The sequence below is a fragment of the Dioscorea cayenensis genome, chromosome 12, assembly GCF_009730915.1.
Source record: "Dioscorea cayenensis subsp. rotundata cultivar TDr96_F1 chromosome 12, TDr96_F1_v2_PseudoChromosome.rev07_lg8_w22 25.fasta, whole genome shotgun sequence".
NCBI lineage: Eukaryota > Viridiplantae > Streptophyta > Magnoliopsida > Dioscoreales > Dioscoreaceae > Dioscorea > Dioscorea cayenensis.
The window spans coordinates 15,522,740-15,533,709 of record NC_052482.1 but is presented as its reverse complement, the minus strand read 5'-3'; the positions used below and the strand labels follow the sequence as shown (position 1 = coordinate 15,533,709).

The 10,970-nt window shown below is 41.8% G+C and overlaps 1 non-coding gene across 1 annotated transcript; it reads right to left on the bottom strand.

Annotated features, from left to right (window-relative positions):
- Window positions 1-512: 512 nt before the first annotated feature.
- LOC120274205 lies at window positions 513-619 on the bottom strand. Its single transcript, XR_005540739.1, has one exon. It is a non-coding gene; the product is annotated as a small nucleolar RNA R71 (small nucleolar RNA).
- Window positions 620-10,970: the final 10,351 nt, after the last annotated feature.

Below are 10,970 nucleotides of genomic sequence, written 5' to 3'. Positions count from 1 at the left end.
GAATCCTTCGATACTAATTAAAGGTAATCCTGAACTTGAATGTACACTCAGAAAAAGGGGTAAAGAACCTGTGTAAGAATCACCGAATCTAGCTGAAGTGGAAGTTGAAGGATCTGACAACATGGCAGAACAGAATGAACAACAGAGAACACTCTCTGATTACATCAAATTGTCAGTACTGGGGACACAATCTAGCATTGTGCGACCCCCGATTATAGCTCCGAACTTCGAGCTGAAGCCAGCATTCATCTAGATGATACAACAGTCAACGTAGTTCCATGGTTTGGCCGATGAGGATCCAAACAATCACATTGAGAACTTCTTGGAAGTTTGTGACATTTCTGAAGATCAACGGTGTTACGGATGATGCTATTAGATTGAGGGCTTTTCTATTCTCTCTAAAAGGAAGAGCTAAGCAGTAGTTACATTCTTTACCACGAGCATACATCACGATATGGAATGAAATGGTCGAAGCTTTTCTTGCAAGGTACTTTCCTCCGAGGAAATCAGCAAAGCTTCACAATGAGATATCGTTGTTTGTTCAGATGAAGTTCGAGTCCTTGTTTGAGACATGGGAGCGATTCAAGGATCTTTTGCGGAAGTGCCCACAGCATGGATTCCCCGAATGGATGATCATTTAGACCTTTTACAACGGGTTAAATACAAGTACAAGATAACTTCTAGATGCCGCCACAGGAGGTACAATGGGGAATAAGACCCCTGATAAAGCTCAACAATTAGTAGAAGAAATGGCCATGAATAGCTACCAATGGAATGCAAAGGAAAAGAAGAAAGTGGCTGGACTTCATGAGATCGATGCGGTTACATCGTTGGCGGCCCAAGTGGAGGCATTGAGTAAGAAGTTAGACACCCTAACTTCTCCTAGATAGGCAACTATAATGAATTGTGATGGATGCGAGAGAGGACATGCCCCATCCAATTTCCTGATAGCCGTTGGTTGTACTTCATCCATTGAGCAAGTTGACTCTGTCAGTAATACAATGAGAAACCAAGGCAATCCTTATAGCAACACCTACAACCAGGGGTGGAGGAATCACCCAAATTTCTCATGGAGTAACCAAGGGCACCAAAAAGCCATAGCACAACCGGGTTTCCAAGAACAACAACAACAATCCCCGAATATGGAAAATAAAGTTTTAGATTTGGAGACCCGGATGACCGACTTGGAGAAAGCCTTGACCCAATTTGTACAATCATCAACATGATTCCAATCGGTCGAGGCTACACTTCGCAACCACACCGCTTCATTGCATAACCTAGAAAATCTAGTGGGGCAAATCACGAAGTCTCTATCGAAGAGACCACAAGGAAGCTTCGAGTAGCATCGAAACCAACCTATGAGAGCATGTGATGGCGATCACTTTGAGAAGTGGTCGTGAGGTTGAAGGTAGGCTTCCAAGTGAGAAGACCAATGTTGAAGCACCGTAGGTCGTAGAGATTGAGAAGGGAGCAACTAAGGAGAAGGAGGTGGCACCCCCACCTTACAAGCCAAGAATCCCTTATCCCTCTAGATTGAAGAAATCAAAATTATGAGCAATATAAAAAGTTCTTGGGTCTATTCAAGCAATTACACATCAACATTCCTTTTTTGGATACATTGTCTCAAATGCCTCGGTATGCTAAGTTCTTGAAAGATCTATTGACCAACAAGAGGAAGTTGGAAGAGAGTGCATTGGTGATCTTGCAAAAGAATATGCCGAACAAGAAAAAAGACCCTGGCAGCTTCATTATCCCTTGCAACATTGGCAACTTGGGTGAAGAGATGTCATTGGCAGACTCAGGGGCTAGTACTAATGTCAGGCCATACTCTTTCTTTCAAAAGTTAGGCTTGGGAGAGCCTAGGCCCACTCGGATGACTTTCCAATTGGCGGATCGGATAGTGAGGCATCTGAGGGGCATCATTGAAGACATGCTTGTCAAGGTGGACTAGTATATAAGACATGCTTGTCAAGGTGGACAAGTACATATTTCCTGTAGATTTCATAGTGTTGGATGTTGATGAGGATGCAGATGTTCCTTTGATACTTGGGAAGCCATTCTTGTGCACTTCCAAGGCATTAATCGACATGGACAGCGGGGAGTTGACACTGAGGGTTGGAGATGACAAGCTCACATACCGCCTCGCCGAAACCATAAGACATTCTCTTGACTTTGATGATACTTTATATTTTCATGACACTACTGATGAACTAATCGATGAATATGTGCAGGAAATGTTGAATCCAGACCCATACGAGGGTTGCTAGACCAAGACGAGGAGAACGAGGAATTAATTATGCTTGGTCTAGAGGAGAAAGTACTACCTACTCAGGGATCATGAAAAATATGCTCCGAAAGATGAAGCGAGCAAGAAGACGCCACAAGAAACGCCCCAAGACTATTGGGGATGTGCATGAATGGAACAAGGGTGACAAGCTTTTAAGTGGTAACAAGCTCGACAACTCTCCCTTTACCTTCAAGAGGCTTTGCTCATTGTGCTTTCAAGTCATGGGTAAGGGGAAAACCTTCATCTATGAGCCCCTATAAGGTAAGAAAAGGTACGTCAACCTAAGTGACATTAAACAAGTGCTTCCTAGGAGGCAACCCAAGCACTTACTGTATTGTTAGTTGTTAATTTAGTGTTTGCATGAATAAGACGTTGAGTGTTGGTGTCTATATGTTTTGATGCATCGCTATGATTCTCTTATGGATGAGTTGGTGTTATCGTGTCCTTAACTGTCTATGGCAAAATTGTTGGTCGTTTGAGCATGTTTCGTGTTTTTCTCTGATATATTTTGCATGCTAGAAACAGGCTCTGAGTGTTTTTATATGTGCAGGAATTTTCTGTAGAGCCTGCAGTTCCCCTAAGGCATCTAGAGAAAACGCATGGGTGTGTGGAATTTCCAAACGCCTGTGGGTCTCTACTGAGAGCTCATCTAGAGAAGGCACAGGGGCGTGGATTCGCCCCTGTGAACGACCTTGTGAGATATACACGCCCGTGGGTAATTTCCACACTAACTTGTATCTTCCTGCGGAGATTTAGAGATTTTTTTCCGAGAAGCCATAGGGGCGTGGACTCACCCCTGTGGATGATCCTATGATAAACACACGGGCGTGGGTGATTTCAGCACGCACGTGTGGATCTCTGCAGAGGAGCTCTCTTCCATCCCGAGAATATGCAGGGTCGTGCGAGTGCCAATGTGAACTGGCCCTGTACAAGTCCACGCCCGTGGGGAATTTCTGCACGGGCATGTGAAACACGTAGAGTTTTCTCGGGTTGGACAGAGAAGCCACAGAGGTGTGGGGATGCTCCTGTGGATCGGGCGCACGGGCGTGGTTATTTTTTGCACACCCGTGTGTGTGTGTTTAGAGAGACTTGAGTATTTTCCATAGAATGCACAGGGGCGTGCATATGCCCCTGTGAGTCTCTTCGGTAGAGGCGCACGGGCGTGGGTAATTTCCGCACGCTCGTGCGAATGAGAAGGAACGCAAGAGCCACGGGTTTTCTTTAAAAATCTTTCCACTCTTTTTCATCCTCATACCTCCAGTTACTCAGAGAACACTCCTAACACCTTTCCCAACCTCACATTATTGATTTTGAGGAGTTTTAGTCGATTTTTTCTACCGATTTTGAAAGTTTCATCTTCAGCTCATCGGGAAACCCTTTTTCCTTCTATTCCCCATAAATTCTTGATTTTAACCAATCGAAACTAGTGAATGTTGCTTTGTCTCTACAATTAGAAGGGGTATACATGATTAGAAAGAAATTAGAAGGGATATAATAATGTATTTATGAATTTTTAGCGTGCATCCGTGCGTTTTTCACATCCTGTGGATACACACGGGCGGTTGGAATTTTCACACGACCGTGTGGATTCCTGCAGCATTATTGCTTCAAGCCATTCTGAGTGATTTCATTTTTCTTTTTACAGATATGGCACCTAGGACTAAGATCACGGCCAGCTAACATCCTAGAAAGCAGTCCCCTGAGGTAAAGCGCAATGAGTTCACTATTCCTGAGCATCAGGCTCGTTTTTAGCATTTGTTGAGGCTTCGGTTCAGACAAACTCGTGTCCTAGACATGAGCATATTGCGAGATATACACCAGGGAGGCGAGTTGGTGAATGAGGTAGAGGATCTTGTCTCAGTTGGAGATTGGAGACAGTTATTGAAGATCAGAGAGCCTACTATCCGTACACTTGCACTCGAGGTGCTATCATCATTCGAGTTTGACCGTACTTATGACATATTTGACAGTGGCGATGCTATATCAGTTCAAAGCACTGGGGGATCACTACACCATGAGCGTGACACAGTTCTAGACCCGGCTGGGATGTATGAGGAAGCATTCACAGATACCGAGGAGTACGCTCAGTTGCCGACGGATTATCCGGGCATCTTGACCCTCCAGAGAGCGTATGGAGTACTATGCGGTTTAGGGCTAGTATAAACCAGGAGTGTCCAAGGCCACGTGTCTTTCTAGACCTGTATATCGATATTTGCACGCGGTTATGAGTAGGTCGGTGAATGGCCGTGGTGATAGTACCGACGTCCTGAGCTGGAAGGAGCTTATGTATCTTTATTCGATGGCTCAGAGCACACCGATCCATCTGGGACATATCATCACAGAGTATATACGGCATCAGGGGCAGTATGCCAGATTAGGAGTGATTTTCTCTGGCCCCTACATCATGAGACTGGTTATTGGTATGGGCCTTCCAGACACGATTCGAGGGGCCGAGAAGGCGAGTATACCTCCTCTCCTGGGCATAGAGATGTTGAGGTTGATGGGGATGGTTCGCAGAGTCTAGTCCAGAGTGTATGCTCTGATTACACCTACCCTAGAGGTAGCAGAGGGAGATGATAATATTGTCGAGAGTTCTCAGCCTGCTCCCGAGCCTCAGCCGACACTGATGGAGACCGAGGCAACTCCTGTGGCAGAGGAGCCACCCCCAATACTCATGCTTTCACCGTCTCGAGCCTATGATCATTTTGAGAGGCTCGAGAGTGCGGTGGGGGTGCCTCGGACAGAGATCGCTGATGTTCGGGCTACACAGGCCACGCAGTACACGGAGTTTATCTTTTATTTTATCCTGAGTGTATTCATTGCTCTTTTTTGTTTTCTTGAGCTTCACTGAACCCCTTGTGTTTGCGTGCAGATGGTCTTGTCAGTATGGGAATCGAGAACTAGTCATGGACACGGCCACTGTGTTTTGGCACTTGGCCTTGTGTGCTTCACAACCCGTTGGAACATCACTCCAAAGGATTTAGCTCCATCACATGCAAGACTAGGAGTCAGGGGAGTATTGTTCCGATTCGTTCTCCCACATATATTCTTGATTGATATACACTATTAGTGAGCTTGCATGTATACATTGGGGACAATGTACAACTTAAGTGTGGGGGGGAGTTCACGTTACACATGTCTTTTATATAAGTTTTGATTTACATACATGCTCACATAGCCAATGGCGGTTCACCCTAGTTGCAATGATTGTATTCTTGAGTTTAGGAGAATTTTTAACATTGAATATTCTCATGCTCTAGTTTTACTTGAATTTCTAGGAATTTTTGCCCGAATGACACTTGTTGCACTACTTGCTCTTTAAACTCTTTTGGAAACTCAAGTTTAATGTTAAAGGGACTAGTTAGTATTACTTCTTGTGTTAATTCTTCTGAACATATATATATATATATATATATATATATATATATATATATGTTGTTTGTGAATTAGGGGCTGGAAAGAGCTACCACCTATGTTGTATGTAGCTACTCTCATAAGTCAGATACTAGTTATGCCCTAATGAGAGAAAGAGCTATCTCATGGGATAAGTGAAATCTACCACCCCGGTAGAAAGAGCTACCACCTCGAAAGTGTGAAAGCCACCTTAGCGGCCGCTTGGGAAAGGGCTACCTTAGAGGATGTGTGAAGCTACTACCATCTTTTTATTTTGTTATGTTTTGTAGATAAATAAGTCCCTTAAACTTAGGACTTTGAGGAGTATACTTTGGGTTGAATTGAGTGAGTTTACACACACTTAAACGATTTCGGGTTTGTTGTCCTTTTTTATTCGAGTTTTTGGCTAGAGCATTGATTTTTTTGTATTTGGTGTTAAAATTTCCCTTACTTGAAGAATGCTCTCCTTGCATGTTTTGGTGAACCTAAGGCCGAGCACTTTCAATATTTTCTTCTTCTATGTTTCAATGTGAATTTCTTTGCTTGAGGACAAGAAAAAGCTAAGTGTGGGGGAGTTTGAATAAGTGCTTGTGTGATAAGAATGCGAAGTATTCTTTCCTTATGATGAGCATTACTTTTAGCAGGTTTAAGCGCTAATACATGTGTATTTGTGTTCTTTTGCACATGTAAGGTTGTGAATCTATGTATTGAGAAAAGAAGCCAAAAGTAGATCATAAACGTATTATTTGGGTAGAATCTTGGAAGGAACAAACGTGAAGACACAAGTGGGACTCCAAGATACGTGAATGTGTGCCAACCTCCATGAATTCAAGTTATTACAATGAGTTGGAGGGGCACAAAGGCAAGTCACATTTGCGTATCCCGACTTATGCATTGATAACAAGATCTTCACCAATGAAAGCCTTTGATTGAAGAAGAGTTGCGATCTACGGTATAAACGTGTGTCCATTTATGTTGCCTCGATGAAAAGTATGGAATTGAGAGAGTTTTGGCAGAGTATTGCAGCAGGTACTGTAGCGAAACACTGCAGACAAGTATTATAATAATTACTGTTCACAGACGAACGAAAACAGGACTTCCAGAGAATCCACACGAGCGTGTGGAAATTTCCCACGCCTGAGTGGAAATTCTACAAGGCCGTGTGGCAGATCCACAGGGGCGTGTGGATGCCCGATTCCAACCCTGTTTAAGCCGCGATTCAGCCCGATTTTGGCAATCTTTTTCTCCTCTTCTCTTCCACTTTTCTCCATCATTTGGGAAGTCGTCGGCTAGGGTTTAGAGAGGGGTTTTCTTGTGGAACACTTGTTTTTACTTTTCGATTTCATTGTTGATTGTATTGTGCTCCATGGATAGCTAAACCCCCCTAGTGGATACTTGGATTTTGTAAACCCTAGGATGTTATTGTTTCATTGATCTTTTATTATGTTTTCCTTAATTGATGTTTCAATTGAGTTCCAATCTAGAGTGCTTGTGGAATGATTTCTCTCCTAGAGTGACACTAGGGTTGAGAGTCCATCTTGGTAACCATTGTAGATGAGTGACACACTACAAGGGTTAGACATTGCTTGATTGGAGAGGGTTGAGAGAGTGAGTCGAGAGGTAGCGGAGCGTCCCCTTTTTCCTCCGGTATGATTTATCCTACCTCCATTTTCTTGAGTTCTTGGCGGTCATAATAGAGTGAAGTTCTAGAGGATAAACTCCACTGGGCTTAGTTGCGTGAGCAACAGAGTGAAGTGTTGAAGGGACTCTAGCATCTGGGGCTTAGATGCGACTAGGTGCCTTTCGCCTGGACCAAAGGGCTAGGTCTATACATAGAAAGAGGGTTTATCATTTGGATTATCTAGAACTCCATGCAACTTCACACAGTGTGGGGTGTTGAGACTGAGCGATTTCTCCGCCGGGACATAGTGTAGAGTTAGTCACGGTTGACCTTAGATTTGGGACCGTGTGCTTAAGGATTTCCACTACTCATTGAGCATTGATTAGGAAGTATAATAGTTGGTCTTGCACTTGAAACATTAATCCTAGAGGGAGTGTTACCCGAGTACCCCACTTCTATCGATTGCCTTACCTCTCACTTACTTTTGCCTTTCATTCTTGTTTATTTTTATCTTTGCTTTTATTACATTTTATCAACACTATCATTGTTCACTTTCATGTGGTTAAGTAGAAATTTAAGTATTTTTACTCCCTACTCCCTATGGATACGATACCCCACTCACCTGGGATTTATTACTCGACAAACCTGTGCACTTGCGGGTCACACGCAAGGGGCGTTGTCAGCACCCTTTCTTTATGCTTGTTTAGCTGTAATTTTATTTGTGTTTTCGATTGATATTTCTCATTTTGCATTTACACTTCATCATTTTAATTAGGTTAATTATCAGATTTAGGTTAAGTAGTAGTATTCTCCAGTTTCCTATTGATAGATAACCTTACTTTCCAACACATTTTATTGCTTCATCGGAACATACACTTGCGTAAAATAGATGACTATGGTTTTCCTTATCACTGCATCTCTCGTTGTAATCAAGCTTGCAACATGGTTCTCCTACTGGCCTTGAATGAATGCAACTTCCATTACAATACTACCTCAAGACTCCTCCAACCATCTTGGTTGTGACTAAGTCAAATGTAATTGAATCCTCTAGATCTCGATCTACTAGCAACTAGCCAAACTTTTTACAGTAGCATCAACAATACTCTCTCAAGGGTCACACTCTCACCATGGCGCATCATTACATACCAAAGATAGTCTTCAATAAACATCAAAGATCTTTCACCAAACTTAATCTGTGAGTCATCCAAGTTTGGCCTTTATAATCTTCTAGTTATCAAACTTGATCTTCCGTCCATCCAAGTTTGATTCTTCTCAATCATGTCTTCTATCTTCTCCAAATTTAATCATGTCTCTAAAATAGCTCCGTCCATATTTCGTTGTCTTTAAATAACCCCCTCTAAGTATGAGCTTCAAGTTTCCTTGCAAAATATAGACTAGATCTTCTTCTTAATATTTAACTTTCCAAAATATAGCTAGTGTCTTCATCTAGCTTTGTCTTTAAATAACCCCCTCCAAGTATGAGCTTCAAGTTTCCTTCCCAAATATAGATAAGATCTTTTTAATCTTTAACTTACCAAAATATAGCTAGTGTCTTCATATAGCTTTATCTTCACCTAGTCATTAGACCTTGCTTGCTCTTCAAGTGAAATCATCCTTTCCTTTTATATCTCCTTCTTAAGATAGATTCTTCCCCAAGATATCTTCTTTAAGTTGGCATTTCTCTAATGCCATGTTACCATTGTCTTTCCATCGTTTAGTATGTTATCCATCAGTTGCAATGTCATCTTAGAGCTAGAATAGTTGTTGAATGATCCCAACTATGTGCCTCTACACTAACAAGCTCCTCGAAGTACAATACTAAATAAAAATTGTAATATCAATAATCATTCGTTTTAATATTTAGAATTATTGGTTCATATAAACTGTATATTATGTTCCATCATCATTGGAGCACAAGCATGTATACAGGGTAATTTTTTAATGGGTACTGAATTTTACCCATATTTCAAGTTGAGCACTAACTTTCAATTTCTATCAAAGTGAGCACTATGTTTTGAATTCATTTCACTAGCAGGATAATTGGGGCTTTTTGGTAAAATACTGGTGATGTGGATACAAAAATACATGGTTTGATACCCATAATCCATGCCATTCACTTGCGTGAAATGTGCCACATTAGTGACCTATACACATGGCACTATACCTCACCGAGTAGAATGACACCTCATCAATCATTCTTCATCACTCTATATTCCCCGGTGCTTCTCCTAATGCCTTTAGTTTTGACTCCATACATGGCCTGGAACCCCTTCTCCTCCTCACTCCCCTCTTTCCTCCCCCTTCTCTTCCTATCTTTCTCTCCTCTCTCACCTTCAAGAAGCCTTATAGTTCCTCTCTGATAACTTCACTCTCGCTCTCCAATGGCTTCACAATATCCTCAACTACCTCTCCAATCGCTCCCTCACTGATCCATTGTTCCTCTTCGAGCTCCAGCTGGTGACCTCGCTTTATAACTTCAAAGATGATATGAACACTATCAACTCATGATGAAACTTATAATAAAACTAGCCTGGATATTTTGCTAGTGATAGCTTGGAAAAGAACCTCAACCTATTGCTTATATCAAGCATGAACGTCGATATGTGAAGACACCATGAACAGCTGCTGAAGGTTGTTCGATAAGTCAATGGTTGAGTGCCACAGAAACTCCGATAAGCTCGAATAGGTTTCAAATAATCAAAAGAGAATTCAAAAGAATCTCACGATTTTTTGGTAAAAGATTATTTGATTATTTTTGCCAAAAAGGCTTCTGAAATATAGTTGTCAATAAATTTTGGTAATTAATAAAATCTCTAAATTAATGCAAAAATGTCTATATTATTTCAGACTAAGTATGGAAAATACTAATTTCTTGGCATCCAAGCCTTGTACTAATTTCTTAGCATGCAAACATTAGAATCTCCAAATCAAGGCAAACTAAATAAGGAATAAAATTACAATTATTTTGCTAAAGTTGATTCTCTAGTAAAGCTAAAAATGGCTAGTAATCTTTAATTTTGAATTGTGTCTTCTTTGTTGCATCCTTGAAGATTTCTTTCACAAAGTTGAATTTGAATGATAGACTTCCCGCCATATGACACACTTTCATCATCTTCAATGGGCCTCTACAAATTAGCTTAGGCCCAAAATTCTCTAACCAGTCCATTTAAATTCTCCTTGAATTGCTTACTTTGCGAACGAGTGATCAAACCAATTTGAACTTGAATAGGTGATTTGCTAGTCATTGCCCTCATCAAAAGCCCTACTTGATGTTGGCTTTCTCAATGCTATCCTCGCCAAGCTCCTCTCCGAGTTCTGTCACATTCTCTCTGACCACTCTAACCCTCTTCCTATGAACCCTAACCCTAACCCTTATCCTATTGCAATTGTCTCGATCACCCTTTACCCCCTTCCTATTTCTATCACCCACTCCCTCACCTCTACCCTTAATAGCATGATCTCCCATGACCTCATTGACGATTGTGTCTCTACCTTCATCGATGTCTGTAGCTCCACCGCTCATGCCTCCCTCAATGCCCTCCACCTGGACTACTTCCACATCAACCCTGTCGACTTCAATAATATTTAGAGAATCGAGGCTAATATTGGGAAATTGGGCGGTTATCTCGAGTTTGCCGTGAAGTACCTTCTTGATGTCTAGTACCATCT